Below are 25,730 nucleotides of genomic sequence, written 5' to 3'. Positions count from 1 at the left end.
GAGGCAGGCAAATCACGAGGTCAGGAGTTTGAGACCAGCCTGGCAAAGAGACCAGTCTGGCCAGTATCGTGAAACTCTGTCTCCACCAAAAATACAAAAATTAGCTGGGCGTAGTGGCAGGTACCTGTAATCCCAGCTACTCAGGAGGCTGATGCAGGATAATTGCTTGAACCCAGGAGGCAGCGGTTGCAGTGAGCTGAAGATCATGCTATTGCACTCGAGCCTGGGTGACAGAGCAAGACTCTGACTCAAAAAAAAAAAAAAATTAGGAAAATACATACCGAAGAAAAAAGAGTAAGAGACAATGAAGTATGCCTACAGGATCCAGGAAATAGGATCAAAAGGACAAATCTAAGAGTTATTGGCCTTAGAAGAGGTAGAGAAGGAAACGAGAGAAGAAAGTTTATTCAAAGTGAAAATAAGAGAACTTCTCAAGCCTAGAGAAAGATATCAATACCAAACGCAAGAAGATTATACAACTCCAAGCAGATTAAACCCAAAGAAGACTACCTCAAGGCATTTAATAATCAAACTCCCAAAGGTTAAGGATTAAGAAAGGATCCTAAGAGTGGCAAGAGAAAAGAAATAAATAACATAAATTGGAGCTCCAATACATCTGGCAGCAGGCTTTCCAGTGGAAACCTTATAGGCCAGGAGAGAGTGACATGACATATTTAAAGTGCTGAAGGAAAAAATTTTTACCCTAGAATAGCATATCTGGCAAAAATATCCTTCAAACATGAAGGAGAAATAAAAACTTTTCCAGACAAACAAAAGCTGAGGGATTTCATCAACACCAGACCTATCCTATAAGAAATGTTAAAGGGGTTTCTTTAATCAGAAAGAAAAGGACATTAATGAGCCATAAGAAATCATCTGAAAGTACAAAACTGATTAACATAGATGCAAAAATCCTCAACGAAATACTAGCAAACTGAACACAATAACACATTAAAAGGATCATTCATGGCTGGGCATGGTGGCTCATACCTGTATAATCCCAGCACTTTGGGAGACCAAGGCAGGAGGATCACCAGAAGCCAGGAGTTCAAAAGCAGCCTGGCTAACATGGCAAAACCCTGTCTCTACTAAAAATGCAAAAAATGCGTGGGGAGGCTGAGGTGGGAGGATTGCTTGAACTCAGAGGTGGAGCTTGCAGTGAGCTGAGATTGTGCCACTGCACTGCAGCCTGGGTGTCACAGCAGGACTCTGAAAAAAAAAAAAAGTCATTCACTGTAATCAAGTAGAATTCATCCCAGGCATGCAAGGATAGTTCAACAAAAGCAAATCAATAACCATGATATGTCGCATTAATAGAACAAAGAACAAAAATTATATGATTATTTCTATAGTTGCCAAAAAAGCATCTGATAAAATATAACATGTCTTTATGATAAAAACCCTCATAAAATGGGTTTAGAAGGAACATACTTCAAAATAATAAAAACCATATATGACAGACCCACAGCTAATATCATACTGAATGGGAAAAAAAATTGAAGGACTTTTCTCTACAATCTGTAACAAAACAATAATGTAACTTTTATTTATTATCATACTGGAAGTCCTGGCCAGAGCAGTTAGGCAAAAGAAAGAAATAGGTTTCCAAATTGGAAAGGAAAAAGTCAAATTGGTCTTGTTCACAGATGAGAAGATCATCTACTTAGAAAAATCTAAAGACTCCACAAAAAAAACTGTTATAACTGATAAAGAAATTCAGTACAGTTGCAGGATACAAAATCAACATCCAAAATCAGTAGCATTTGTAGATACCAAAAGCAAACATCTGAGAAAGAAAGAAATAAAGCAATCCCATTCACAATAGCTACAAATAATATAAAATACCTAGAAATCAATTTAACCAAAGAAGTGAAAGACCTATACAAGGAAAGCTATAAAACGCTGATGAAAGAAACTGAAGACAACACAAAGCAATATAAAGATCTAGATTAGAGGAACTTGTATTGTTAAAATGACCATACTACCCAAAACAATTTACAGATTATATGCAATCCTTATCAAAACACTAATGGCATTAGTCACAGAAATAGAAAAAAAATCTAAAATTTATGTGGAACCACAAAAGACACAGAATAACCAAAGCAACCCTGAGCAAAAAGAACAAAGCTGGAGGTATCATGCTACCTGACTTCAAAATACATTATAAAACTATGGTAAGCAAAACAGTAGGTGCTGGCATAAATACAGACACATTGATCAATGGAATAAAATAAGGAACTCAAAAATAAATCCACATGTTTACAACCAACTGATTTTTGCCAAAGTGCCAAGAAAATAAACTTGGGAAAAGACAGTCTCTTTAATAAATGGTCTGGGGAAAACTGATGAATGAAATGATAGCCTATCTCTCATCATATACAAAAATCAAGCAAAATACACTAAAGACTTATCTAAGATGTGAAACTACGAAACTACTAAAAGAAAACGTTGGGGAAATGCTCCCAGACATTGGTCTAGACAAAATTTTTTTTTTGTGTAAGACCTTAAAAGCACAGACAACCAAATAAAAAATAGACAAATATCAAGCTAAAAAACTGCTGCTCAGCAAAGAAAACAATTTAAAAAGTAAAGAGGCCACCCACAGAATGGGAGAAAATATTTGCAAACCATCCATTTGACAGGAATTAATAACCAGAATACATGAGGAGCTCGAACAACTCAATAACAACAACAACAAAGATCCAATTTAAAAATGGGCAAAAGATCTGAATAGGCATTTCTCAAAGGAAAACATACAAATGGCCAACAAGTATATGAAAAAATGCTCAACGTCACTAATCATCAGAGAAATGCAAATCAAAACCACAATGAAATATCATCTCACCCCAGTTAAAATAGCTTAAAAAAAGACAGGCCATAATAGATGTTGGCAAGGATGTAGAGAGAAGGAAACTCTTGTACCCTGTTGGGAATGTAAACTGGTACAGCCACTCTGGAGAACAGTATAGAACATCTCAAAAACTAAAAGTGGAACTACATATGGTCCAGAAATTCCATTATTGGGTATATATCCAAAAGAAAGGAAAACAATGTATCAAAGAGATATCTGCAACACTATTTGCAATAGCCAAAATATTAATGGATAAAATGGTAAAGAAAATGTGGTGAATATATGCATAACGGAATAGTATTCAGACATAAGAAAAAACAAACTTTTGTCTTTGTAGCAACATGAATAAAACTGGAAGTCACTGTGTAAAGTGAAGTAAGCCAAGCACAGAAAGACAAATATTCCATGTCCTTGCTCATGAGGAAGTTTAAAAAGTCGATCTCTTAAAGATAGAGTAGATTAGTGGTTACCAGAGGCTGGGAAGAGTAGGAGTGAGGGGGATAAAGAAAAGTTGATTAAGGGGTTCAAATATAGAATTTGATAGAAAAACTAAGATCTAGTGTTCAAAGATCAGCAGGGTGATTATACCTTACAATAATTTACTGTACATTTCAAAATAGGTAAAGGGAGCAATTCAAATGTTTCTAGCATCAGGAAAGACAAATGTGTAAGGTAATGGGTATCCCACGTACACTGATTTGATCTTTCAAATTATATGAATATATTATATTATCACATGTATCCCAAAACTATGTACATCCACATACACCAATTAAAAAAAAAGTGCAGGGCCAAGAATCTCCACAAGACCAAGGGATTTTATTACTAGAAAAAGGAAGAAAGAAAAAGCACGCTGGGCAGAACAAAACAAGAGGCAGATCCTATTTCCCTTCCTCGGCAGTGCTCTGAGAAATATAAAGCAGGAGCATTCCTTAGTACTTTCCAAACATTTCTACCAAGCTCTTCTAGTAACAGAAGAGAATTAGAGTTGGCCCTCTGTATCTGTGGGTTCAGCATCTACGGATTCAACCAACCATAGACAAAAAATATGCAGAAAAGAAAAATATGAGAATTCCTTTTCTTGTCATTACTCCCTAAACAATATGGTATAACAACTGTTTACATAACATTTATACATTGTATTTATACATTATATAAATAAATGTAATTATATAAATGTATATATATGAAACACTTATACATTGTATTTCTTTTCATTATTCCCTAAACAACATAGTATTAACAACTATTTACATAGCATTTACATTGCATTAGGTATTATGAGGAATCTAGAGATGATTAAAGTATATGGGAAGACGTGCATAGGGTATACACAAATACTGTGCCATCTTATATAAGGGACCTGAGCATCCCATGGGGTGGGGGTGTTCCTGGAACTGATACCCTATGGATACTGAGGTAGGACTGTATATCAGTCTGGATTCTACAAAAGAAATAGAATCAATGTATGAAGATTATATATATACAAATATGGAAATATGTAAGTATATATACATATATATCACATATACTCACACATACATATATACTATATATATGCACACATATATAAACACACACACTCACAGTTTTATTTCAAGGAATTAGCCTCTATGGTTGTGGGGACTGGTGAGTCAGAAGTCTGTAGAGCAGACCAGTAGACTGGAACTCTCAGGCAGAAGATGATGCTGTAATCTTGAGGTGGAATTTCTTCTTCCTCAGGAAACCTCAGTATTGCTCTGAAGGCCTTTCAAATGACTGGATGAAGCCCACCAGATTATTGAACATAATCTCCTTTACTTAAAGTTAACAGATTATATATATTAACCACACCTACAAAAGGCCTTCACTGCAACATCTAGAGTAGTCTTCACTGAGTAACTGGTTGCTATCTCCTAGCCAAATTGACATAAAGTAACCATCACAGGGAGTTAACATAAAAATAAAATATGGGCATCTTTGAGCCCAGTCTGAAGCAGCATTTTGTTGAAGTCTTGATTTTTGGCTTAAAAATTTTTGCATAGTTAGCATCTTCATCTAGAATATATCCATATTTGTTCTTATACATAATAATGTGGAGGCTTTTTAACCTCCAAAAAAAAATCTATGGATAAAAGTGGTGGTTTCAGGAAGGTAGTCCATGTTTAGTAGCTCTCTTTAATTATCCTGGACACTCTGCCTCATTTCCAAAGAGGTATACACACTCCAGGTGAGATACATAGGCATGGTAGGCAACTTCACATCCAGCCACATGCCCTCAGCTGCCTCAAGTTCCAGCTTGGGTTAACAGTTCCTATGCACATCATTAGGGTCCAGTGACATCTCTCTAATTTTCTGCCTTGACCAGCAATGCTCTCTCTGCCAGAGCAGCAAGACAGTCTAGAAGTGCAGGGCACTTTATTCTCTTCCAAAGGAAGACACAGTTGGCTCATAAATGTGCCCCCCTCCCCTGGCACAATTCTGAGAGATGGTCTACAAGTGTCCTCAGAGGGTCTCCCAGAGAGAGGGAGCCCCAATTGTCCCAATGTTAAACAACTCAGGGAGGCTCTTTTACCAGGTTTTTCCTCCATTCTTGCCTTGTTCCCCTATTCCCTCACTCCTGTTTTCTGAGATCATTGCCTAAATAAATTACTTGTACTCACATCTTAGGCTCTGCTTTCAGGGGAAGCCCAGATTAAATTAATAGGCATATGTTATGTCATTGGAGCCTTTAAGGCAGTGGGATTACAGAAGTTTAAAAATTTCCCAAAAAACCAACAGTGTCATCACAGCCAAGCTACAGCTTCTCACGTAGAATCACTATTGCAGTTAATATAAATAGAAAACCCAAAGTCAAATTTGATGGCCTTGACTTTTTCTTGAGATAAGGAATGATAAATAAACCTTTGCTCATGCCACATTTCTAGGCAAGCTGATCCTTCTGTTACCCCAACTTCAACCTACCTACCCCACCCACATTCATGCTGCCACCATATCTACCTATCAAACTGTCAATCATCCTGACATTGTCTTCTTTCTTGTAGTTCCTGATCCAATAGAGAAGATAAGACCAGAAGATAATAAGCTGTAGGAGGACAGGGACTGGGTCTCATTCTCTTTTTTCTCCCTTCACCCAAATATTTCTCTCCTCAACACTCCCAAGACCCTACTACCATGCACACAGTAAACACTCAATAAATACATATGAAATAAATAGATATATTGGAATAGAACAAATTGCATCGTAAGTATCTTGCTTGCTCCATTCAATATGAATGATTACCATTTTTTTCTTTATACAGCTTTTACCTCAGAAGGTCATAGAATACTGAAAACATTTTTTATAGTGTAAGGTATTAACAATCTATAAAATAATGTTTTTATCTATAATAATATAAGCAAGACAGCAATTCATATGCTCGATATTATGGACAGAATTCCCACTGGCAATAAAGTTTATAAGTTTAATTAACTTTTTTGTATGACACTGTGCTAGGTGCTTCGAGTATTTTTATCAGGAGACTGGCATGACGAGAATGGAAAGTTAATTTAGTTGTGGTGGCATGATAGATTGTAGAATGAAACGTCTTCAGGCTAGGAGACCTTAGTATTTTGAAAAAGTCCAAGAATAAAGGAGGATGGTGACAGTGAAACTGGAGAGGAAGAATGGATTAAAAGATATCACAATAGGAGAAAGAGAAGATTCAGGTTAATCAGATGCTACGAGAAAAAGAACTGCAGCATTCACTGGGTGAATGAGAGAATGATGACACCTTAATGAGGGTAGAGAAGGAGCTGGGGTAGAAGGTAGTCTGATGAGTTAGTTTTACACTCATTAAGTTGGAAGTTATGGAAACACTCAAGAAGGCAATGTCCATTGGGCAGTAGAGAATGTGGTAATGACACTCAGCAGTCATGACTAGAGAGTCAGATGTAGACATTGCAGCTTAGTAGGCATTAGCAAAATCCTATTTCCTTCCAAACCTGGGCTGTATGTGTCTGTGTGATTAGATGACTTATTTTTAGAGCATCCCCCAAAAAGAAGGTTCCTACAGCCTATGTTCTTCTGACTTTTACCTGAGTGATGTTTTACTTCCATAACCTGGAAAAGGTTTTTAAAAATTAGATAGAGAGAAGCTGTTCTCTTCTAAACAACCATGCCTGAAAGGTTACCACTGTTTCTCATCTCCAGATCGCTAGCGGTCTACCTTCCTCAGCAAGTCTACATCAGCACACTGATGCTATTCATGCACAATTTTCATCTGTATTCTAGCCTGAGGGGGTTCATTAAGTTGGGTCAATAGATATTTATTGAGCATATAATATGGTTGAGGAACTGTGTTCACATAGAGGAAATAAAAATGATTAAGAGGAAATAAAAATGATTAAGACGTACTCTCTGCCCTGAAGGAACTATGAGTCTGTCTGGAAAACATATAAACAAGTAGGTAAGACGGTATGTGAGATAAAGAAAAGATCTACTCTGCTTTAAGGGTTCAGAGAAGGCATATAGAAAAGAGGTGCCTGGAAGGACATCTCGCAGACCACCAGGTACAAAATGTGAGAAGAAACAGGACTTCCAGGCAGGAGGAATATATGTGAGAGGCACAGGGCCTGTGAACCACGTGGTCTATTAAAAGAACTGAAAGAAGTTCAGTTGGAGGTTGGCTGGTGAAAAGGATGTGAGGCAGCAAATGGCTGGACATGAAACTCAAGAATAAGGAACAGAAGATTCTTGACCTGGTCTGCTGGGGTTTTTGAATTACAGGGCACCGACTATGTACAGTTGAGGCCCATCATAAATAAATCTCACATCACTCAACATGGCATAAGCTTGGATCATTAAAGACTATTGCTAATCACTGAAGGTTTTCATGAACCTTCTGACCACAAGCCACTCTCTCAGACTCAGTGCTTGGAATGGGGATCACTCTAATTTTTTTGTTCATCTAAACTGCTTTTCCTCCCAATCAAGATCTCGTTAGTCCTATCTATCCTATGCCCTTCAGACTCCTATCAAATGTTGGAATTATTTACTTGCAAGAAACAGAAATGTATTCATACAAGTTTAAATCAAAAAGCTGAGTTTAACATAGGGTACAGGAATGTTTTAAAGAAACTCAAGGCAGGAGCACATCTTGGCCTCAAAAGAGAGTGGATCCAGGAATCCGAAGAACATTCAAGAGCATCTCTTCCTCTCTTATCTCCACTCCCATCTGCATGTAGCAGATACCAAAGAATAAAGCTAAAAGGCACACTCTGCGTCTTTGGTGTACATGTCAGAGAAAAAACACCCACCACACAGCAAGGAAGCTTTCAATGATCCAGCCCCCACATAGGAATCTGACTGCTTTTGGTATTTCTCAATTCTAAATCTACAGGGAAAGGACTCTGGTCCAGCTCAGGTTGGGGGAATACCCTTGAACAATTCCATGTGGCCAGGGAGCAAAGTCACCTTGTCAGAAATGTCCCCATAGGGCAAACCATTGTGGCTGGCTGGGCCAGTTGAGGGGTTCATTTTAGGCTGTGCAAATCCTTCATGGAGGTATCCACAACAGGTTGCAATCCCAATAGCATCATCACCTGAGGAGATAATTCAAGGAGGATTCCCCAGACTTTAACCCAACAAATCTTTGACTGGCCTTCTCCTGGTTCTGGAGAATGCCCTAATTTTCTTTACCTAGACCTTTCATATCAATCACCATACCAATATTCTTTCTCTAGCCTCTAACCTGGTTTCTCCACCTAACTCTAATCTTTAAACTATGCCTTTGAGCCCCCACACTATACTTCTCTCACCTTCTCCAGCACAGAAGTCTCATCTTCCTATCATGGATCCACTCAATCCAGCTGATGTGCATCTTTCATCCTAGATAACAGATTAGGATGTCATAGAAACCTTTTGCATTTATTTAACTATCAATGCCACTGCTTCCAAAGAGTCTGATAAAATTCAAGTAAATAAAGGTTTAGAGTGAAGGGCTATTTTACACAGTCTACAAGTAGTTCTCACTTTGCACAGTTCTATGTTAACTGAATTGTGTGCGTAACAGAACTGTGTCCTCTCTTTTGCACAATTCTATGGTAACAATCTCGGTTACCACTGAACCGTGTAAAATGATGACACAGTTCTGCTATGCAGACAACTGACATGGCACCACGGAAACTGAGAACTGCCTGTATTCTGAGTTGATTAATAGACCCATAGCCAAAAGATTATTCCATACAGTGGTGTATACAACACACCAAGGGTTTCCCTGTTCTTTTTAACTCCCTCATTGAGTCTTAGAGCTTTTTTCAGCATCAGAAATTAGAGAGATTGGTAAGTGGCAGGGCTGGGAAATATCTCAGGCTATCCTTCCTTGCTCACTTATCCTGTCAATTTTCATTGTTACCCTTTTATTGTCATCAAGTTTATGGGAGAAAAAGATGGCATCATATTAAGGCATAATTAGGATAATAAACGGGAGCTGTGGTTTGTTTTTGGACTGATTCCACTTGGGTAGCACACATAATCACCTCTAGCTGACTGCTTGATGATTGACTTTGACAAAGTGGTATTATTTACTGCTAATGGATGAGATGGTGATTTATTACTAATTGCTCTCTTTTTCCACAATTTTTACATTATGTTAAATGAAAGATTACAGTTGGGGTAATAAATATTCACTGGAAAAAAAAATGTCTAGCAGCAGAGTTCATGAAACTAGACCCTAAAGAGATGAGCTATTTCAATACTCAGGACCAGACTTTAGAGAAAAACTGTAAACTAAACAGCATATCACTATTCCTCTCTCCCACCTCTTCTGTGAGCTGCTACTTTCTGCCTTCAGGAGTCTCCACTCCACTCCAAGTTCTTAAATTATCTCCATCCACCTACTCTATGTTTTATTCATCCTCTCTCCTGATAAGATCTTAGTGAAAACTGAGGTCAAAGAGCTTAACTGGTAACATAGCACCTTCCCTGAGTAATTTTGGGGTTCAACAGTCTTCTGGGGAAAAAAAGGAGAAGATAACAAAGTGCTTTCTAGACGGGAACTGAAGATGGGATTAAGATTCATTTCTTTCCAGAAACATGAGTATGTAGAGAAAGATTTAGGGTGATGGAGGTGAAGGTAATTACATGTAAACGAGGGGCCTTAATTCTTATAAACCGTGGTGAAAGCTCTGGGGCAAGATGGGGGGGATTTTAACCAGTTAAACGCACCTCTTGTGGAAGAGAGACAGATGCAGGCCAGAGTGCTCCTAACTGGAGTGGGACTTAACAAGCTGATGTGAAATGTGAAAGAATGCAAGTGCTGATGCTGGATTTAGAAGAAGGGCGTGGATAGAGCATGGCACTCATTAACCAAACTCTTGAGTACAAGGTTAGGAGAGGGAATCTGAGATGAAGCTAAGCTGAACAAGAAATAGACTGAAAAGCCTTTGGGGCCAGGAACCACCTTTTTACACTTCATATAATCTCCACAATGCCTAGCACGGTGCCCAGAGCATAGAGAATGCCCTGAAACTGTTTGTTGACTGATTTTTGGCGGACAGACTAAAGCAGTAAAAAGCAACATTCTCTGTATGCAAATCAATTCATACCTAATTTTTTTTAAGTTCGCAGACCACATTTGTAATAGATGCTATACTTTTATCATCAGGAAATGCAATATCATCGACTTAAGCCTTATTCTTTTATCTGCCTTTCACTAGAGGTTTTCATTACAGGTTAAAATTTTATATACTTTATAATTAGCATACGCAGCAGTATCTGATTTTAATGTTGTATTCCTTGATCACATTTTATTGCTGAGTAAGTTGCTTTTGAAGGTGGTTTATGTTATTTTTCCTTGACTGAAATCGCAGATCTCTTATTGCTAAATGTGGTTTCTTTTGGCATCTTAATATTATGTACTTTGATTTGAATTCTATTTCAGATTCCAAATCTGAAATACATGAATTGCTTTATTAAGTAATATAATGTAAAATGAATTTAATAATGCTTTAAATTTTATTGAATGTTTATGTGCCATTACCAAGCTGTCAGCAGAAGAGACCACCCATTCCCACCCCAGTTTTTAGGATTCACCCAGACAAGCCCGGACTCCAGCAGCAGACACAGCGGTAGAGCGCAGACATTGCCAATGTCCACATGTGCAACAGAGCTGAACAAGTGATATGTGACCTGGACCCTAAAGGATAAGTAGGAGTTAACCAGGCAGAGAAGAAAAGGTTGAATATTCTAGATAGAAAATAAACTACCTTTCAAGACAGAAAGGCTCACAGAAGACAGAGTGGGGAATAATGAAAAGGTCAGTAAAACAAGAATATAGGGTGAGAGAGTAGGAAGGAAGAAAATTTGGCAGTAAAGTTATTTAGAGCTAGACCGTGCTAAGAATCTACATGGACATACTCTAACCTATGATCAGTTGAAGGCTCTGAGCCATAAGAAGAAAAGTAATATGTTTTTATCAGTATTTTAGAAAACTAACAGTGACACAATATAGAGGATAGAGTTGAAAAAGAAGGCACTGAAGAGACCAGTTGGGAGTTATCCTACTGAGAAAGTTAGGAGGTATAGTATCCAGAGATAAGTGGATGGCCTCCAGGAATAATTCAGGAGTAGACTCAACATGACTTATAACTTATTAGATGCATGAGAAAAAGAGAAAGAAATGACTCCAACGTTTCTAATTTGGCCTCGAGCATGTATGAGAAATTCTGTGTTAAAGTTTTTTATATATTTTTTAAACTTTTGCTTTATCAGACTTTGTCTTCTAAAGAACTTTGGGGTAAATGGAGTAAAGAATACTGTAAAAGAGAAAAACTAACATGCTTTGGGCACCTACTAAGTGTCGGCTTTAAGCTAAACACTCGCATTGAGTCCTCACAAAGGCCCTGTGAGGATTTTCACTGTCTTTGTATGGACTGAGAAACTGATGCACAGAAAAAAAATTAACAACCTACCCAAGGTCACACAGGTGACTAATGATAGACCCAAAAAATTCAAGCTCAGGATTTTTGACTTGAAACAAATATTTGTTTCACTGTTCAATGTTGCCTCTCAGTAGAGTGAAATATATGCTCATAAATCTCTGTATTTTTGCCAGTAGTTTCATCAATAAGAATTCAAAAGGGCTTTGAATTTCTACCCTGGAAATAGTAAGGAAAAGGAATTAAGAAGTCATTCTAAAATTCTGAGCACATACAAAACTCTAATGCCTCAAGTTTCATTAACAGCTTTAAAACTGGCTGGTGGAGCAGCCATTAGAATTGCTTTGCATTGGTTTATTTGTATTCCCCATAGTGTGATTAGTGGCTATAAGAATTACTTGCAAACTCTACTACAAGGCTACAGTAATCAAAACAGCATGGTACTGGTACCAAAACAGAGATATAGACCAATGGAACAGAACAGAGGCGTCGGAGGCAACACAACATATCTACAACCACCCGATCTTTGACAAACCTGATAAAAACAAGCAATGGGGAAAGGATTCCCTGTTCAATAAGTGGTGTTGGGAAAACTGGCTAGCCATATGCAGAAAGCAGAAACTGGACCCCTTCCTGACACCTTACACTAAAATTGACTCCAGATGGATTAAAGACTTAAACATAAGACCTAACACCATAAAATCACTAGAAGGAAACCTAGGCAAAACCATTCAGGACATAGGCGTAGGCAAGGACTTCATGACCAAAACACCAAAAGCATTGGCAACAAAAGCCAAAATAGACAAATGGGACCTAATCAAACTCCACAGCTTCTGCACAGCAAAAGAAACAGTCAATAGAGTGAATCGGCAACCAACAGAATGGGAAAAAATTTTTGCAGCCTACCCATCTGACAAAGGGCTGATATCCAGAATTTACAACGAGCTAAAAAAGATTTACAAGAAAAAAACAAACAAGCCCATTCAAAAGTGGGCGAAGGATATGAACAGATACTTTACAAAAGAAGACATACATGAGGCCAACAAGCATATGAAAAAATGCTCATCATCACTGGCCATTAGAGAAATGCAAATCAAAACTACATTGAGATACCATCTCACACCAGTTAGAATGGCAATCATTAAAAAATCTGGAGACAACAGATGCTGGAGAGGATGTGGAGAAATAGGAACACTTTTACACTGTTGGTGGGAGTGTAAATTAGTTCAACCATTGTGGAAAACAGTGTGGCGATTCCTCAAGGACCTAGAAATAGAAATTCCATTTGACCCAGCAATCCCATTACTGGGCATATATCCAAAGGATTATAAATCATTCTACTATAAGGACACATGCACACGAATGTTCATAGCAGCACAGTTTACAATAGCAAAGACCTGGAACCAACCCAAATGCCCATCGATGATAGAATGGACAGGAAAAATGTGGCACATATACACCATGGAATATTATGCAGCCATTAAAAACGAGGAGTTCGCGTCCTTTGTAGGGACATGGATGAACCTGGAAACCATCATTCTCAGCAAACTGACACAAGAACACAAAATCAAACACCACATGTTCTCACTCATAGGCGGGTGTTGAACAAGGAGGACATATGGACACAGGGAGGGGAGCACTATACATGGGGGTCTGTTGTGGGGGAGTGGGGGGGACAGCGGGGGGGTGGGGAATTGGGGAGGGAGAGCATGGGGAGAAATGCCAGATATGGGTGAAGGGGAGGAAGGCAGCAAATCACACTGCCACGTATGTACCTATGCAACAACCTTGCATGTTTTTCACATGTACCCCAAAACCTAAAATGCAATAAAATAAAAAAATAAAAAAAAAAAAAAAGAATTACTTGCAAACAAAATGTACCACTTGTAATCCAGATTCACATTTAGTCAGGAAAAAGACTATTTTAAAAATTGCAAGAGGCTTAAGTACATTTTTAAATATTTGAACAGAAGGATTTCTAACAGTATATAGATTGGTTGGTTAGTTGGTTGACTGGATTAAGATATACTACCATGTTCTTCTAGGATGGCACAATGAGAATTTAATGCAGAACTGGTTGATTTTACTGGTTGAATGATTGATCTGCACAACTGAATCTTAGTGATTAAAAATGTAGAGTGGTGCCGACATTCCTATACCAACTCTTCTTTATTAATTTGAACCCAGAACAAAAAGATTCTATCCAATCATTTAATAAATATGTATTGAGTGATATATATGTCCAGTCATGTTTTATGTGCTGGACATATAGACAGAAGAGAGCAAGATAATCAGGCATGGAGTTTACATTATACAGATGGAGAGTAGGTGAAAAGTAGACAATAACCAAATTAAAAGCACAGATAACTCCAGATAGTTGATTCATGCTATAAAGACAACTAAACCTGGTGATGTGTCTATACTGGGTAGTCAGGAAGGGGATCCTGAGAAGGCAGTATTTGAACTGAGGCTTGAGTGTTAAAGAGAAATACTCAGGCTAAGGTCTAGGAACAAAACTTTCCAGGCATAAGGGAGAGAACACAAAAGTCCTAAGGCAAGGGCAAGTATGAGGTTAGAGGAGGAAGAAGGCCAGTGTGGCTAGACCATAGCCAGGGCAAAGTAGATGCAAGGAAGTTAGAAAGGGGGGCAGGGGTACGTCATGGGGTCCTGGAAGACCATGTGTGGCAGGATGGCTAACTGATGGCCACCAAGGATTCAGAGTGACCTTTCCATAGCGTTTTTCACTGCATAGAAAGTGTCTCCCTGACAGAGACTACATTTCTTGCTCCCTGCACTAGCTTCTATGGAAGGTCATGTGATGATTGTTAATGAAATTAAGGCTGTTGAGGCAGAAATAATTTGTGAGGGTCTCCCCGGGAAGATACACCAACAAAGTTTCATGTGTGCCAGAGTCTGCTACAAGCTGGAAGGCTTTTATGGGAAAGTTTAGAAGAAGGGAGGAGGACTCATACCAGAATTGTCCTGTTCAGTGGAGGCTACAATACAGAGGTTACAATCATTGGCTACAGATTACATCATACAGGCTAAAAATGTGCAACATGCAAGACAATCAGTAAAACTTCATGATTAAGAAACACATCAGCATCCTTTTCAGTGTCAGTAGGATACGTATTATTCAGTGTGTTAACAGTTTGAGGAACTCACAATAAGATTCTTCACTCAGGGACAGCATATACTCCATGAATCATAACACCTCCCCCAGGGTGGGGTGGGGGTAATTTGGAAGCCTGTCAAATGTGGATTGTAGGTTATCATGACCAGTTCTCATCTGTGGAATGTGAGTTGCTGTAATGGGGTCATATTAATGTCACAGCAGTTTAAAATGGGTTTGCCTTTTCCATCCTGTCTTCCTCCATCTGCAAGCTGGATGCAGAAGGCTCTGAGGCCATAGCAGATAACAGGATCACAAGAAGAAAACACCTGGGTCCCTGAATCACCATGTGGAGGAAAATTGCTCAAAACCAGGAACACGTGCACTAAACTGTTACCTGAGCCAGGAATATGCTTTCATGTGTGAAGCACTGAAAATTTGAGTTGTATTCACCACCACAGCCAGTATCGCCTTAACTAACATGCCATAATAAGGAACTTGGATTTTATTCTAAGTGCAAGCAAATGCTACTGGAAGGTCTTAGGGAGGGGAGGAAAGTGAACCAGTTTAGGTGTTGAAAGACTACTGGGGCTGATATGCAGAGCCTAGGGGCAAAAGAAACTGAGAGAACACCAAAGCAGTTTCTGCCTTAATCCAGGGAAGGAATGGCAGAATTGGTGAAACAGAGGAGGTGGAGAGGAATGAACTAATTTAAGATCAACTTTGGAGGTTAAGCCAAGGATTTTCTAGCTGATTAGATGTCAAAGGTGAGGGAAAGAAAAAAGTCATAGGAGACTCCTGGTTTGTGACTTTTCGTCTGGTAAGAAATCCTGAGGAGCATATCCAAGGGAGATATTCTGAGTTTAGTTCTGGCAGTGTTATGCTCACTGTTCATGAGAAGCTCTATTCCATTATCTAGTGGTTGTACAAATATATATATGTATATACACGCACACACACATACACGCATATAGCCTAAGAGAAACATTTAGTAACTTATTTTACAACCAGTGAAGAAAGGGAGAATACTAGTATTAGAACAAGCATATAATTAAAGTCATTGATCATTAACTTTTCATTACTAAAAGTGTAGCAATGTTAAATAATAAAATTAAAGGCTGAATGAATTATATGATAAATTTGTGAATGATGAAGTTCTGTGTCTAACAACACTGTGTCAGTGCAAATATTGAATCAGATATATTTTAAAAATCAGTTACCATTTTTAAGCCTTTTTTTCAATTCACACCAACAAGAATGTATATTATACAAATGTGGCAAACTATTCGAGGCTTGAAGGACTTTAAAGATTACCCAGTAAAATCTTCTCAATTTAAAAATAATACAACCAAGTCCCATATAAAAATGCCTTGTCCAGGGTCACAAAGCTGAGCAGTTCACCTGATGTGAAACTCTATGCAGTGAATCCAATTCTTGGCATTAAGATATCTCAAACACATATGAGAAATCAGAATTGCTAAAGCCAAGAATTGCACACAATATGCTTCGCTTTATAGCAGGTTTTCTTAACTAATGAATATTTCAATGCAAATATTAACTGTTCAACCAAAAGAGGCATCAACATGAAGAATACTGAACTCAAATATTATTCAACAAGTCTACACTCTAATATTTACCTATCTAATTTTGTAATCATATGTTTTGAATTTGGTGGTAAAAGGTATGCTATTAGAATAAGAAGAGAATAAACATCTGGGCTTTGGAAATGCCTTGCTTCACCTATAAGAATCATGTAGGGCCAGGTGCAGTGACTCACGCCTGTAATCACAGCACTTTGGGAGGCCAAGGCAGGCAGATCATGAGGTCAAGAGATCAAGACCATCCTGGCCAACATAGTGAAACCCATCTCTACTAAAATACAAAAATTAGCTGAGAGTGGTGGTGCACACCTGTAGTCCTAGCTACTCAGGAGGCTGAGGCAGGAGAATTGCTTGAAGCTGAGAGGCGCTGGTGGCAGTGAGCCGAGATCATGCCACTGCACTCCAGCCTGGCGCCTGGTGAAAGAGCAAGACTCTGTCTCAAAAAAAAAAAAAAAAGAATCATGTAGAAGAATCTGGAATAAACATTAAAGGAATGTGTGCATTCGTACTTCATTTTTCATTAAGAAAACATGAGACTTTTAGTGACACAAATTGTTTTTGTATCATGACATGGTGTTAACTGAGACTTCACCTGACATCTCCAAGGCTAAAACCAGAAGAGTTCTATGTCCCATATTTCAAAGACCCTTCCTGCAGGACTAGCTAAGTAAGAAGTGGCCCAAACTGGTCTGGGAACCTTAGCCCATCATTCACAGTCTGCTGCACACAAGAGAGAAGATTCTTCAGAGAAATTCAGGGGAGTGGTTTTTCCAGTCTCCATTTCCATGGAAAAGGAAATGAGGGTGGTCTGCCACCCTTAACCCCCTGCAAACCCTCCCAGCCAAGTAAAAGGGGCTTCAGCACAACCCCTTGCATTCAAGAGACCAGCATCTTAGCCCACTAGGGAATGATTTTAGTAAGTGGAGCAAGAAAGAGTTCTTGAGAGAACCTGGACTGTCCTCCAGGATAGTAACTGTCCCTGGAGAATAAACAAGCTGAGAAGATGATAGAGTAAGTCAGCTGCACTTCTATCAGCCCAAGGCAGGATGATTTATGGGCCATGTGATGCCACTGGGGGTGCCCATTCTAGGGCCATCTTGACAGGAATCAGGATCAGGGTCCCTCCAGCAAAGGAAAGTTCAGTGGGCTATATGACTGGAGCAAAGAACTGAGAGGGTGTCACAAGAGGTCAGCCAGAGAATACACTCCCCTGTGCAAGACAGACTCCCCTGTGGGGGGCGGGTATGGTGGGGAGGGCCCCCAACTACCTACAAAACACAAAATTTAAAGAAATTCAGCAATGGGGCATTTGCCACACAAGGAACTCTGACACCGTTATACACATAGCAGCCACATTAGAAACTCTGCCACCGTCTACCCCTCCTCCCTTTTTGACAGCTCAACTCTGTAAGAGTCTGAGAGCAGCCTGCTGAGTGGAGTGCTGAGAGTGAAAGAGCCAAGTGGAGAACCAAAAGGGAATCAGGCCATGTTTCATTGCTTGTCTATAGCCCTGAGGAATCATGTTTTCTCTGAAGGACCCTGGGATGAGGTGGAGAAGCGTGTGTATTGGGGAAGAAGTTTCCATTAGATGGAAGATTTAAGTTTTTATATTAGATTGAGTTGTGCTATTTTATTTAATACTGGAAAATGAGACTGTTTGTTAACCCTTTGAAATTGACTGAAAGGCTGTGTGGTTTGCCCAAGTTGTCACCAAGGAAGCATAGAAGGGAAATCTGATCAAGTACAATAATTAAGGGCAGTCATGAAAGAAGGATAAAAGATATTTCTTAGCTAAACTCCACTGAGTTTAGCACCCTTAATAAACCAGTTAGAGTTGCAGTAATGAAAAGCCACCAGTAAGATGCTGAGTTAAACACAGGAATATAGTCACGTCACAGCTCATACACCCAAGGTTCCTTTCCAGTCAAAATTCAGCTACAGTATATCTGTGACTAGGTGAAATGAGTTTATAAGAGGCCTGAGAATGTTTTCTAAACAATTTACATATTAATTATAACAAATAAATTTGAGGAATTTTTAAGGGAAAGCAAATTAATGCAAATGGAGCAAAGACCAGAAAGCTGATATTATTAGTGAAGTATATTTGTTAGGCATCTTCAATGTGCTAAGTGCTATTTAGAGGCATAAGAAGAATTAGAAGATATGGTTCCTATTCTTAGAACCAGCTGGATGAAATAAATCCATGCTTAGAAGAAAAAAAACACTGGAGAAAAGAATAATAAAGCAAAGTACATATAATCAACTGCTATAATAAGGGTAAGAGGATATACTGCTGTACAGAAATGCACACACATGAAGGTAGAAGCATGGTGAAGAGGATTTGTATAATGACAAAAGGGGACACAGACCATCCAGAAAGACAGAGGATATTGAAAGTGCTTTCTTGATGCAGATTACAAAGCTTGGATAGAGAAAATCCATGGTTGTCAATGGAGATTTCCATTATATGGGCATCTGTTGGCAGCCTCATTATGAAAAAAAAAAAATGAGTGCCTAAGAAATCAAGTAGCTTTGCTGAGAATTTTACTGCTGGGAAGGATACCATAGGGAAATGGTTAACAGAAATTTTTTTTCTAGACAGAAGAGTCTGTTGATAACGTTAACCAGTCATGATGCTTCAGGGAAACTGACGATGATATTTTGGACTTCTAAATACAGAATGAATTAGAAATAGCCTGGACTTTAGGAAAATAAGTGTGCCTAAAGCTACATTAATGAAATCGTAAAGACTGAAATGCAATCCAATCAGAAAAACTATGGAGAATGTAGTTGGCAAAAGGGTATCTTTGAATTCAAATTTGAGCAGGACAGAGACCCTTTGTTTGAGACTTCAGCAGGCCCTTTATTCTCCCCAATGACACATGGCTTTAGTTTTAAGTTTAGCTTTAAGTCAATCATTTAATCTGGGTTTCTCTGTGAACTACCTCTAAGACTCCAGAAAGAGGCTCTCTGCTCCTCCTGTTTGACAGACAGCTGCATCTTCTCTCCTATCAGCAGCCACATCCCTGAGACACCATGGAGAAGGTGAAGGTCAGAGTCAGCAGATTTGGTCGTATTGGGTGCCTTGTCATCAGGGCTGCTTTTAACTCTGCTAAAGTGGATATTGTCACCATCAATGACCCCTGCATTGACCTCAACTACATGGTCTACATGTTCCAGTATGATTCCACCCATGGCAAATTCCATGGCACCATGAAGGCTGAGAATGGGAAGCTTATCATCAGTGGAAATCCCATCACCATCTTCCAGGAGCTAGATCCCTCCAAAAGCAAGTGGGGCGATGCTGGCACTGAGTACGTGGTAGAGTCCACTGGCATCTTCACCACCATGGAGAAAGCTGGGGCTCACTAGCAGGGTGGAGCCAAAAGGGTCATCATATCTGCCCCCTCTGCTGATGCCCCCATGATCGTGATGGGCATGAACCATGAGAAGTATGACAACAGCCTCAAGATCTTCAGCAATGCCTCCTGCACCACCAACTGCTTAGCACCCCTGGTCAAGGTCATCCACGACAATTTTGGTATCATAGAAGGACTCATAACCACAGTCCATGTCATTACTGCCACCCAGAAGACTGTGGATGGCCCCTCCAGGAAACTGGCGTGACGGCCACAGGGCTCTCCAAAACATCATCCCTGCCTCTACTGGTGCTGCCAAGGCTGTGGGCAAGGTCATCCCTGAACAGGAAGGTGGCTGGCATAGCCTTCCGTGTCCCCACTGCCAACATGTCAGTGGTGGACCTGACTTTCCATCTGGAAAAACCGCCAAATATTACGACATCAAGAAGGTGGTGAAGCAGGCATCAGAGGGCCCCATCAAGGGCATCCTGGGCTACACGGAGCACCAGGTGGTGTCCTCTGACTTCAACAGCAACACCCAGTCTTCCACCTTCGATGCTGGGCTGGCATTGCCCTCAATTACCACTTTGTCAAGCTTATTTCCTGGTATGACAATAAATTTGGCTAAAGCAACAGGGTGGTGGACCTCATGGCCCACTTGGCCTCCAAGGAGTGAAACCCCTGGACCACCAGCCCCAGTGACAGCACAAGAGGAAGATAGAGGCCCTCACTGCTGGGGAGTCCCTGCGACACTGAGTCCCCCACCACACTGAGAATCTCCCCTCCTCACAGTTTCCATGCAGAACCCTTGAAGAGGGAGTGGCCTAGGGAGCCCCACATTGTTGTGTTCCATCCATAAAGTCCCCTGTGCTCAGCCAAAAAAAAAAAAAAAAGACTCCAGAAAGGCACTCCAAGGTGCATGGGTGGGTTGAGTGGTATAAATAGTGCCCCTTTGAGGAGAGAAGCCTTTCTGCCTTATTCCTAGGTGGTCAGGCTTTGCATAATAACTTTGCTACCTACTTGCTGGAACTTGTGAATGTCCTGTTCATAGAGGACATTAGGAGAAATTCGTGTTTGGGGTGTACCCAGCATTGGAAAGAGAGGAAGAGAACACTCTGAACATTGGGGAAGGCAAATCAAGTCAGATTTTTGTCATAGTGCACATTAAGTTATGCTGACCCAGATATTCCAATTTCAACTGTTTCCCACATCCCCTAGAAAATCTTGGTATCAGCAAGCATGTGGCCTGGCGAGCTGGGAGTATTAACTTGTGGTCTGACCAGGATTCTTTGTCATTTTAGCACAGCCATGGCCATGGTTAGCAAGGCTGTTCTAATCTTGTCATTCTAATTATTCTCTCACTTTTGGTGTGATTCTTGTTAGTCCTTTCACCTAAAACAGATGGAAGAGAGACCTGTACATTGGGAAAGGTCATCTGGGTCTTGATTTTTTTTATCTGGAAGTTTTCAGTTATAAAGATATTATGATAATTATTATTATTTTGTACTTAAATGGGGCAGTGCTGAGATCTAAAACACAACTCTAGATCTGATTACTTTCTGAAGAAAATAACATTGTACCTCATATACACCATGGGTTACTATGCAGCCATAAAAAGGAATGAGATCATGTCCTCTGCAGGGACATGGAAGCCGTTATCCTCAGCAAGCGAAAGCAGGAACAGAAAACCAACTCACATATTCTCACTTACAAGTGAGAGCTGCACAATGAGAACACATGGACACAGGGAGGGAAACAACACACACTGGGGCCTGTCATGGGGGGGTTTGGGGAAGGGAGAGCATTGGGGAAAATAGCTAATGTATGCTGGGCTTAATACCTAGATGATGGGTTGATAGTGCACCAAACCACCATGGCACACATTTACCTATGTAACAATCCTGCACATCTTGCACATGTATCCTGGAACTTAAAAATTAACATTAATTTTTTTAAAATAAAGTTTAAAAAAAGAAAATAATATTGTACTTAAGCAAAACTAGTTACTCAGTCCTTTTACCATAAGATGTAAGCTGCAGATTATAATGAGCCACTGAACAGTTCAAACCAAAATTATAACTTTTCATTAAGTAGTATGGCCTGGCTGCTGAATCACCAGTGTGAAAACCCATCCCTGGAGAATGTGGAGCCCAAGATGATATGGGTAGCCACTGTTTGTGGAAAGAGCAGAAATTTTTATCTTTTTATTTAACTCTTTAATAATTAACTTCATTCTCCAAATCCTGCAGCCAAGGCCCATTCAAGGCAATCAAAGAGTGACCATAGGCAGGAACGTAACAGATAAATTCTGGGGAGCAACAGGCAGCATTTATTGATTCATCCCACAAATGTATAGGAGCACATACTATGTGCCAGTTGCTGGAAAAAGAGCAGTCACTTACACCTGATTTACACCAATGAAACTGCTGTATCTGATGCTCCAGGCCCAAAGTGCACTGACCTAATTTTAGAAAGATGTCTGCATCACCTCTATAATCTCAGAACACTAACCCATGAATGAGCTCAGATGTTACAAAAATTGGTAAATGTATCACTTGGGATGATATTGGTGGTAAGTATTAGAAAACCCAACTCGAACTGGCATTAACAATAAGGTTAATTTATTGGCTCATACAACTGAAAGCCCAGAAATTATGTAGACTTTGCAGACAGTTTGATTAGGGCTCTAGCTCCAATTTTTTATATTCTCTTGGATCTTCCTTCCTTTAAGTGCAACCTTTAACTTCAGTCTAGCTTCCCTCTTTGGGGACAAATGGAAGCTATAGTTTAGGATTCACATTCCCATACCAGATTATTCAGAAAAATCGAGCTTCCCAAGCAATGGCCTAAAGTCATAAGCCATTGACATTTACCTCTGCATCAATCACCACGACAAAAGGGAAGGAATTTGCTGACCGATTTAAGCCAGTGAGGGTACATATGTGAACCTGGCAGTGGGGGTAGTCCCAGTCAACCTCATGGCTGCTCTTCCATGGAGAAATAAATGCTAAGACAACCATGACAGCAAACCCAAGCATTCATTCAGATATCCAGTATTAGAAACAGAAGATTTATCAAATGCTTCCTGTTTAGGCAGAAAACTGGTGAGTTGCAGAAGACATACACTCATTGCTGTTGGCAAAAATCTCAGAAAGCACAGGAAAGTCTGTGAAAGCACAAGTTTCAATGTCTGCTTCTGATAACCTCAAAGCATTTTCCCACTGCCCCCTTTAAATGAGTTCCTCTTTCATAAGCCCAAATATTTGAACACAATGACCTTAAAAACTTGATCACAGATGACTGGTCCAAGAAGGAGGACATGATCCAAAGGCAGCAATCTATGGACTGGCCTATAAGATGGCCTAGCAATGCAATTAAGTTAGAATTCAGAATTCAGAAGCTAACTCAGAACCGCACAGCTTCATGGAAACTGAAAAACTGGCTCTTGAATGTTGACTGGATAAACAATGAAATGAAGGCAGAAATAAAGATGTTCTTCGAAACCAACGAGAACAAAGACACAACATACCAGAATCTCTGGGACATATTTAAAGTGGTCTCTAGAGGAAAATATATAGCAATAAATGCCCACATGAGAAGCAAGGAGAGATCTAAAATTGACACCCTATAATCAAAATTGAAAGAGCTAGAGGAGCAAGATCAAAAAAACTCAAAACCTAGCAGAAGACAAGAAATAACTAAGATCAGAGCAGAACTGAAGGAGATAGAGACACAAAAAACCCTTCAAAAAATCAATAAATCCAGGAGCTGGTTTTTTGAAAAGGTCAACAAAATAGACAGACCACTAGCCAGATTAATAAAAAAGAAAAGAGAGAATAATCAAATAGATGCAATAAAAAACGATAAAGGGGATATCTCCACAGATTCCACAGAAATTCAAACCATCATCAGAGATTATTACAAACAACTCTATGCGCATAAACTAGGAAACCTGGAAGAAATGGATAAATTCCTGGACACTTGCACCCTCCCAACCCTAAACCAGGAAGAAGCTGAAACCCTGAATAGACCAATAACAAGGTCTGAAGTTGAGGCAGCAATTAAGAGCCTACCATCCAAAAAAAGCCCAGGTCCAGATGGGTTCACAGCCGAATTCTACCAGACATACAAAGAAGAGCTGGTACCATTCCTTCTGAAACAATTCCAGATAATCCAAAAAGAGGGAGTCCTTCCCAAATCATTTTATGAGACCAACATCATCCTGATACCAAAACCCAGCAGAGACTCAACAAGAAAAGAAAACTTCAGGCCAATATCAATGATGAACATAGATGCAAAAATCTTCAATAAATACTGGCAAGCCGATTGCAACAGCACATCAAAAAGCTTATCCACCATGATCAAGTAGGATTCATCCTGAGAATGCAAGGCTGGTTCAACATACACAAGTCTATAAATGTAATTCACCACATAAACAGAACCAAAGACAAAAATCACATGATTATCTCAATCGACGAAGAGAAGGCCTTCGACAAAATTCAACAGCCCTTTATGCTAAAAACCCTCAATAAACTAGGTATTGATGGAACGTATCTCAAAATAATGAAAGCTATTTATGACAAACCAACAGCCAATATCATACTGAATGGGCAAAAACTGGAAGCATTCCCTTTGAAACCTGGCACTAGACAAGAATGCCCTCTCTCGCCACTCCTATTCAATGTAGTACTGGAAGTTCTAGCCAGAGCAATCAGGCAAGAAAAAGAAATAAAGGGTATTCAAATAGGAAAGGAGGAAGTCAAATTGTCTCTATTTGCAGATGACATGATTGTATATCTAGAAGACCCCATCGTCTCAGCCCAAAATCTCCTGAAACTGATAAGCAACTTCAGCAAAGTCTCAGGATACAAAATCAATGTGCAAAAATCACAAGCATTCCTATACACCAATAACAGACTTAAAGAGAGCCAAATCAAGAACGAACTGCCATTCACAATTGCTACAAAGAGAATAAAATACCTAGGAATACAACTAACAAGGAACATAAAGGACCTCTTCAAGGAGAACTACAAACCACTGCTCAACGAAATAAGAGAGGACACACACAGATGGAGAAACATTCCATGTTCATGGTTAGGAAGAATCAATATCGTGAAAATGGCCATACTCCCCAAAGTAATTTACAGATTCAATGCTATCCCCATCAAGCTACCAATGACCTTCTTCACAGAACTGGAAAAAACCACCTTAAACTTTATATGGAACCAAAAGAGAGCCTGCATAGCCAAGTCAATTCTAAGCAAAAAGAACAAAGTGGGAGGCATCACACTACCGGACTTCAAACTCTACTACAAGGCTACAGTAATCAAAACAGCATGGTACTGGTACCAAAACAGAGATATAGACCAATGGAACAGAACAGAGGCCTTAGAGGCAACACAACATATCTACAACCATCCGATCTTTGACAAACCTGACAAAAACAAGCAATGGGGAAAGGATTCCCTGTTTAATAAGTGGTGTTGGGAAAACGGGCTAGCCATATGCAGAAAGCAGAAACTGGACCCCTTCCTGACACCTTACACTAAAATTAACTCCAGATGGATTAAAGACTTAAACATAAGACCTAACACCATAAAACCCCTAGAAGAAAATCTAGGTAAAACCATTCCGGACATAGGCGTAGGCAAGGACTTCATGACCAAAACACCAAAAGTATTGACAACAAAAGCCAACATAGACAAATGAGACCTGATTAAACTCCACAGCTTCTGCATGGCTAAAGAAACAGTCATTAGAGTGAATCGGCAACCAACAGAATGGGAAAAAATTTTTGCAGTTTACCCATCTGACAAAGGGCTGATATCCAGAATTTACCATGAACTAAAGCAGATTTACAAGAAGAAAACAAACAAGTCCATTCAAAATTGGGCGAAGGATATGAACAG

The 25,730-nt window shown here is 39.5% G+C and overlaps 1 protein-coding gene and 1 pseudogene across 3 annotated transcripts in view; one reads left to right on the top strand and one right to left on the bottom strand.

Moving 5' to 3' along the window:
- KLF7 (KLF transcription factor 7) overlaps nt 1–25,730 on the bottom strand; it is a 482,827-nt gene that overhangs the window by 326,101 nt on the left and 130,996 nt on the right. The window lies entirely within an intron of this gene.
- Nucleotides 19,625–20,497, top strand: LOC105712801 (glyceraldehyde-3-phosphate dehydrogenase-like; annotated as a pseudogene).

This window comes from Aotus nancymaae, unplaced genomic scaffold (assembly GCF_030222135.1).
Source record: "Aotus nancymaae isolate 86718 unplaced genomic scaffold, 86718_ANA_hifiasm-v0.15.2.pri h1tg000008l, whole genome shotgun sequence".
Taxonomy (NCBI): domain Eukaryota; kingdom Metazoa; phylum Chordata; class Mammalia; order Primates; family Aotidae; genus Aotus; species Aotus nancymaae.
Note: the sequence above shows the minus strand (reverse complement) of the source record. Positions and strands in the feature narration are given on the sequence as shown.